Genomic DNA, 7518 nt, shown 5'->3' on the forward strand with positions numbered 1-7518 from the left:
GGCCGCCCGCCCTCTGCAGGATGACTGGCCCCAGCTGCCTCCTGAGCGATCCCATGGATCAAGCATCTGCCTCTCTGAGTTCAGAACCTCATGCAACAAAAATGTCACCCATGCAGGCGCTCTCCAGCTCTTGTTCTGAACATAGTCCAGCTGGTTGTAGGTCCCTCCAACTTCTGCCCAGAGAGATGGCTGGGGGAGGGCATTTGTCCCTTGCCTCAGTCCTGGACTGAATGTCTACTTCATTAGGTCAACACCCTCCCCAACCATGGAGGGGGAAGCAAACGAAAGAAAAAGGGGATGGAGAGTAGGCTTTCTGGAGACAGCTAAGGGGGCTTTCCTAGGACATTGGCTGGACACTCAGGTAGAGGAATGCTCCCTGTCAAGCTTCCAGGGCAGAAGTAATGGATCCTCCTCTGGGAGGACCACATCTCAGACTCTTCTCTGCCCTTGGCCTTATCTAGTGCCTTGGTCTCTGAGCTCCTGGCTGACTGGTCTTTCCAGCGATGGAGGGCCACCTCAAAGGAAGGGTAAGAGATTTTATTTCAGCAGCACTGAGCTCACTCAGGGAACATGAGAACATGGTATTCCCATGCTTGGAGGGATCCGAAAATTCATCCAATAGAATTCTCTCAGATTACAACTGGAGAAACTGAGGCCCAGAGAGATGGTTTGCCCAAGGAAATACACAAGAAGGAATGGACAGGTCACCTGACTCTTCCCTCCAAACTCCACCCTCTTGAAGTTGTTGGCTACCAGTCCCATAGAGCCACTTTAAAAAAAAAAAAGTGGAATATTTTCTACACAGGTACACAGAGACTTTGAAAGAGAGTGGAGGTTAGAAGAGCCTGGCGTCCTAGGCTCCATGGGGTCACAAAAACTCAGACATGACTGAACAGATAAACAACAAATAACTCTAATTTCTCTGAGCAAAGCAATATTCCTCATAACAAGCCTGAGAAGTAGGAAGTATAAGCATCGGTATATCTGCTTTACAGATAAGACCGCTGAGGCTCAAAGACAGGAAATAATGGGCCAGCAGGGAAATGAGAGCTCATTTAGTGCAACCTTCTTATTTCACAGATGAAAGAACCCAGAGAGGAGCCAGCTTGTCCAAGGTCATTCATCGAGTCTGAAGTCAGTAAAAGGCAGCTTGGTGCAGCATCAGCCCCCTGACACTGGGATCAAAGCTCCCCAGGCAACCTGGGGCAGGTGAGTTTCTGTCTGCAAGCCACAGTTCCCTTTTCTGTAAAATAGAGGGGCTGGGCTGAATGGCCACAGAGCTTCGTTCTGGCTCTGGCTCCAGCCCTTTTCCACAACACCACAAAGGTGCCCCCCCATCTGCAGCAAGAACTTCCTGGGAGCCTAGGGCTCAGAAGTGGAGGAGAGCCCAGAGGCCACCATTCTATACCCCTCTGTGACATCAGTGACAGGTAAGCAGTCATTCACCTTTTGCCTGAAGACCTCTAGTGATCAGTAACTCAGGAACTTCTTGGCCAGGACAGCCCTTCAGATCCTTGACCTCAGGGAGCATGTCGCCCTTCGTTAAACCAGTCCTTTCATGCTCTGGTCTCCAGCCCCCACCCCTACATTCCCTCTAGGGTTTGCTTATCGCCCTTTCCAAATATGGAGCCCAAAGTGGGCAGTCGGACTGCAGATGTGGGCAGGAGAGGGCCAGACGACCTCATATGTGCCCTTTGCTCTCAACACAATGCTTCAGCAGATTCCAGAGACTGGAGAGCAATGCTGCCCGATGCCCTTGGAGGAGCAGGTTGGCTGGTCCCTCCTGGGGGTGGGAGGAGATATGGCAGAAGGCAGATGGCCAAACACACAAAAACCAGGGATCATATGTCTGGAAGGCTGTGGAGCCTGCAGGTCCCCAGAATAATTAAGTAGAGTTGGATTCCTGCTAGGGGCCTCTGGGCTTAGGTCCAGGCAGAGAGGAATGTGGGCCTGGTGCAGACAGATGGATAAGGTTGCCACTGTGGAGCCTGGAGCCAGGCTTGGCCAAGTCCTTTTCAAGTTCACATCTATTTGAGAAGACTTCTGGAAAGGAGGCCTTGCTGTGTGCTCCCCAGAGGCACCCACCCTCTAAGAGCCCCGCCCTTTCTGCTTGTTCCTCTCCTATCACTCACCGCCCTCCCCCCAACCTTGCCGGGCATCTCAAACAGTGAGAAAACCTTTGGCACAGGTGACCTTGAAGGCAGTTCACTGTCAGCTACACTGAGTCAGCTTCTTGGCCCAAAGTTTCTCCTCCACAGTGTGGAGGGGGCAGGCACCCAGGGTCCCTCAGTATGACCTAGGTGTCCATGTCACAGGAAAATGTCTAAGCCTCAGTAGAGGCCCTCTGACTCCAAGCAGCATTTCATACCCGATAATTCCAGGCCCAGGGGAAGCACCTGGACAGCTCCTCCTCAGCCCCTCTCCCACCTCTGCCTCTTCAGCCTCTTCCATTGGGGTCCATGTTATTTCATCCTTGGCACAGGGCCTGGGACAGTGAAGACTCTTACTAACTGCTTGGTGTTGGATTTCTCTGTTCTCTTTATCCCCCCAGCGTGGCCTCCTGGACCACAAATCAATAAGATATCCATTCTATGGTTTGGTTCCACAGAGGGGAGGACAGGTCTGTCCTGGCCTAGAAGAAGGACCACAGGACCTGGAAGGGAAGGGACCCCGGTCCATCCCTTTGGCTGTATCCAGGAAGAAGGTCTGGTTTCACACAAGAGGGAAGGGACAGAGCTTGCATTGGGGTTGGGGTTACCTTCTGACTGAATCCAAGGATTTTCCCATGACAACACACTGCCAGCAATGTAGCCGTGAGCGTGGTGCCCCCAGTGGAACCCGTGGCCTCCTTGGAGGTAGGCTCTAAGCACTGAGTCTACCACAGCCTCCTCTGTCCTGGGAACCCAAGGGTTCAGACTGCTGCTGGCTTCCAGAGGGCCCATCAGGCCTTCAAACAGGCCTTCCCAGAGGCCTTAGAACAGGCCAGGGAGGGGAGCCCGGCCATGGGGAAAGTGACTGGGCAGGGTTTGCAGAACATCCTGGGCTCCAGCCTCATCCCTCTGCACAGGACCTGGCCTGGAGCAGCCTTGCTGGATGCTTGTTGTTTCTATTTGGGATAGCTGCTCTCCCGGGCCTTCCCCTTGCCCTTTCTTCCTCCCCTTCTTTTCCTCCATTTCCATTTCCCTCTTTTTCTCCTTCTCCTTCTACCTGCTTCTAATTCAGCACAATTTGGGGCCCTGATCCACAGAGCTCACAGGTTCCCAGGGGCCCAAAATGCAGAGCTGGGGGAGAGGGCAGGAGCTCAGCACCAATCCTCCCCACTCTTGGAGCCTGTCTCTCCCAAGGCAGCTGGGAAGCAGGCGTGGAAGCCCACTCCCTGCGTGGCCCCAGCTTTACCCCTCCTCCCGCCCTCCTCTCTGCCCTACTAAGGGCACCAGGTATGTGCTAGGATTCCTGAAGCAAGGAATCTGACGTTCGGAGCTGGGGGGGGCTTTGGTGTTCTTGTCCAGTTGTTAGTCATATCTGACGTCATGACCCCACGGACCAGATTGTCCATGGGGTTTTCTTGGCAAAGATACTGGAGTGGTTTGCCATTTCCTTCTTGGCTCCAGGCCTGGAGCTCTACCCACTGAGCTGTCCAGTTGCCTAGGAAGGGGCTTTAGAAATAACCAAATATAACCTCTTCAATTTACAAGGTAGGAAGCTGAGGCCCAGAAAGGTTAAGTGGATGAGCTGAAATCACACAGACAGTAAGTAGCAGAGGAGGGTCCAGCTGCCTCCTCTGACTCCAAATTCAGATTCAGAGTTTTTCCCACCACACTAACAAAGAGTCAAGTGACACTCTCACGTCTACAAGGAGTGTTTGGGGTGGTTTATGTGACTGTCTTGCCAAGACACAGGAGCACCTGAGCAAGTCATAAAACCCCCTCAGAATATCACCTCTGGACAGAACCCTCCCTTCAGGCCCCCTCAAGATGTCATCTCCAGGTAGAGACCCCCGATTCAAGCCCCCTGAGGGCCCCACTTCAGGCCCCCCAGGACATCACCTTTGGGCAGCCCCCCCCCCTTCAAGCCCCCTGAAGCACTCCCCTTTCAGGCCCCCCTGAGGCCCCCCTTTCAGGCCCCTTGAGTCCCTCCCCTTTCAGGCCCCCTCCCCATTCTCCGGACTGTGCCAGGAACAGGAGTCAGCACCTCTTAGGCAGGGGGGAGGAGGGAGCTGAGCAGAGCCAGCAGTGCAGGGGGTGCAGTTAGTCTCTAAAGCTTTGCTTTGGTGCAGCCCTGTGCAGCCAGCCCCACCTCTTGGAGCCATGCCGGGTCGGCTCCCTGGCTCCTGCCTCTGGGGCCAACCTGGCATTGCGCGTACCCAGTCCTAGAAACACCTGCTCGGCGGCTTTGCCTGCTGGTCCCAGACAGTTCAGAATAACCCCATTTGGCTCGGCCGCCCGGTCAAGGGCAGGAGCGGCTCACCCAGGCCCCCACCCCGAGTAGAGTGCACCACCTGGAGCCCCTTGCCTCGGTTTCCCGGACAGAGTGTGTCTGCGAATCACGGATCAGGCCACTGGCCAATCTTCCCTCCCATCTCGGAGGCTGCAGAGTCCGCCTTCACATTCCCACACAAAGCAGAGGAAGGAGGCTTCTTAGACCTCTCGGGAGCCTGATTGCCCCAGCGCCTTCCAGATCGCCCGGGGCTGCCCCCGGGGAGGAGATGAAAAAGAGCGCTGGGTGAGGACGCCTTTGCCGCGCGCCTGTCCCAGAGCAGCCTCATGCCTTGCTGTACGGTGAGTACCTGGCGGGGGTGGGGCGAGCGCGGCGCCCGCCGCAAGGAGCTGCCCGCTATGCTCCCGACCGCGCTGGGACGGGGTCTCCTGCTCTAGGATCCAGGCCCACCTGCTGGTGGTGGGGCTGGCCCTGGGCGGAGAGAGCTAAGCGGAGAAGGACCTAGGGATGCCTGCGGTTCCGGAGGCTGGAGTCTGGCCTGAACTGGGGCTGTCTCCGCAGGGTGGGCTTTCTGATCTCCATTTCGGGACTGCAATGGGGGCGGAAGGTGGGAAGCAGAGCCTAGAACAGCCCTGTCCTGAGCCTCTGCTTCCTTCCTTCTGATACTGGGGCTACTGCTGGTTGTCTGCGTCCAGCAGGTGCACCCCGAGATGGAGAGTCTGGGGGCCCCCAGACTGCCTGCCCCTCCCTCCAGCAACCCAGAGATTGGGTTAATGTCCTGAGTCAAGCACAACAGGCGCCTGCTTCCCCCTTGGCCTTGGTCTTGACCTGGGGCCGTGGCGGGGCAGACAAACTCGGCGGGCGGGCTGCTGCATTGCGCTCACCTGAAGTGGCGACTGCGTGCGAAGTGCGCATCTGTGCCGTGGCCGCCGCCGCTGCCTTCCCTCGCTTCCCGCACCCCCACCCACCCTGGTCCCTGTTCCTGCAGCGAGGGCTTCGACTGCAACGCCAGCCGCCTGTCTGGCCGACCATCGGTCTGTCCATCCAACTGTCCCAAGGAGACTACAGATGATGCTGCCTCCCGGGCTCCCGTGGGGGTGGGGAAGCTTCGGGACTTTTGCAGCGCTCAGCGGACCTCCTGAGAGCAGCGGTGCGCTGCGGTTTCCAGCAAGCACCCCCGAATCTTCTTGGGGCCCTTGCCCTTGAGACCTGGGGCAGGGCGGGCCCGGCCTGGGCGCCCTGGCTTGGGTTACAGCGCTGCTGTCCCCTTCCCGATGTTTATATGACTGATCGATTCTAGTTTGAATCCCAGAAGCCATCTAATCTCACAGATGACAGCCTCCAGACAGGGGATCTCAACCCAGACCCGCTAACTCCCAAACCAGCCTTGTCCTCATGGCACGGAGGGCGTCTCCTAGTGGCTAACGGGGATAGTGAATTCCTCCTCTTACAAACGTCCCAGGAAAAGAGAAGCATCTCCCCCAACCTTTGCGGGAGGATAGATGTCAAACTGCGGGCGGCGTGCCAGTCTGGAGTCAGACAACGGGTGTCACTCACTCCCGGTGCGACCTTGACCAAGTCCCCTCTCCTCTCTGAACCGCAGTTTCCTGATGTTGGGAAAGGAGGGGGCCAGACCCCCGAGGACCCTTCCAGCTTTGACGCTGACTAGGGACGGCTTGACTTTTTAGTCCTACTATTTAGAACTGATGATGTAAATATTGTAGTTACCGATGCACTTTTAAAGACAAAAGCATGATACTCCCAGAGGTGTGTCTCATAGAGTTCCTCCCCAATGCCACATTTCCAGACATCTGCAGAGGCAGAGGGTAAGGTCTGAGAAGCTGGAGGTAACAAGGTGTATACGGCAGAGAAGTGGGCTCCCTTGGCTGGCGATGCCAGTGCACATAGCATCTTGGACTGGGGTAGGCCTAGACTCCCCAGCAGCGGCCAGGCCCGACATCAGCTCAAATGTGAAGGGTTCTTCGATTTGCCTTTTCCTTTGTAGTCGGAGCCTAGCAAGCAAGTGCAGACATCAGCCGGGTTTCATGCCTCAATTTCCCCATGATCCCTTATTATCCTTCCTTGTGCTCTGCAGGTTTAATTCAGGGCAACTGGACCTTTGGCCACCAACAAATCCCTTTCTAATGCTTGCTCCATTCTCCTCTATTTAAAATACAGAGACACTGACTGTTCTCTCCAACCTATGAACAGATACTCTCCAGGCACCCCATCCCATTAGACTCAGAGACCTGAGACATCTTGGGAACAGGTGGGATGGGTGGAATGTGGAACTGGCTTAATCCTCTGTGATCAAAGTGTGGTAGTAGGTATAGACTGACAGGGACAGTCAGCTACAATGGAAGAAGCACCATGGGGAAGGGGATAGGGAACTGGCCTGGGAATCTGGACACCTGTGTTCCAGTCAGTGCCACCCACAAGCTGTTCAAGCTTTCAGCAAATTCCTTCCCCTCTCAGCAGCCTCATACTGTGGCAGGAAGGGAGAGGCATGATTAGATGGTCTCAGAGAGGCCTTCCAGCATCTGGCAGCACTGGGTGGTCTGGGTGCCTCCCAGCTCTGACACTTTCTGGCTGATTGTCTAAGGTCTCCTTCATTGCTAACATCCTTCGGTTCAGGTTCTAAGATCCCATTCACCTCTGAAATTGTCTGAGTGTTTCTCAAAACCAGACAACCCAGCAATGCACAAAGTGATAGATTATCTTCTACTTATATCAGAGTTTTAGGGCAATGGCATACCTCCCTGAGGGTCACAGGGCCACAAACAACAGGAGTTGGGGACAAATCATGTTATACTGGGGTTGAAACCCCTGTAGGAATAAGTCACCACAGCCAAATTGCAGCAGGAAGAGACATTGTCACAGATAGTTCACTGGAGATACGACCATCAGACCCTGCATCCACAAGCTCTGGGGACCCTCCCAGCCCTGACCTGCTGTGTTCCCAAGGCCCTCCCAGCCCTGACCTGCTGTGTTCCCAAGGCCCTCCCAGCCCTGACCTCCTGTGTTCCCAAGGCCATCCCAGCCCTGACCTCCTGTGTTCCCAAGGCCCTCCCAGCCCTGACC

This window comes from Petaurus breviceps, unplaced genomic scaffold (assembly GCF_028583685.1).
Source record: "Petaurus breviceps papuanus isolate PSGF00001 unplaced genomic scaffold, PetGlider_PUasm1.0 90721, whole genome shotgun sequence".
Taxonomy (NCBI): domain Eukaryota; kingdom Metazoa; phylum Chordata; class Mammalia; order Diprotodontia; family Petauridae; genus Petaurus; species Petaurus breviceps.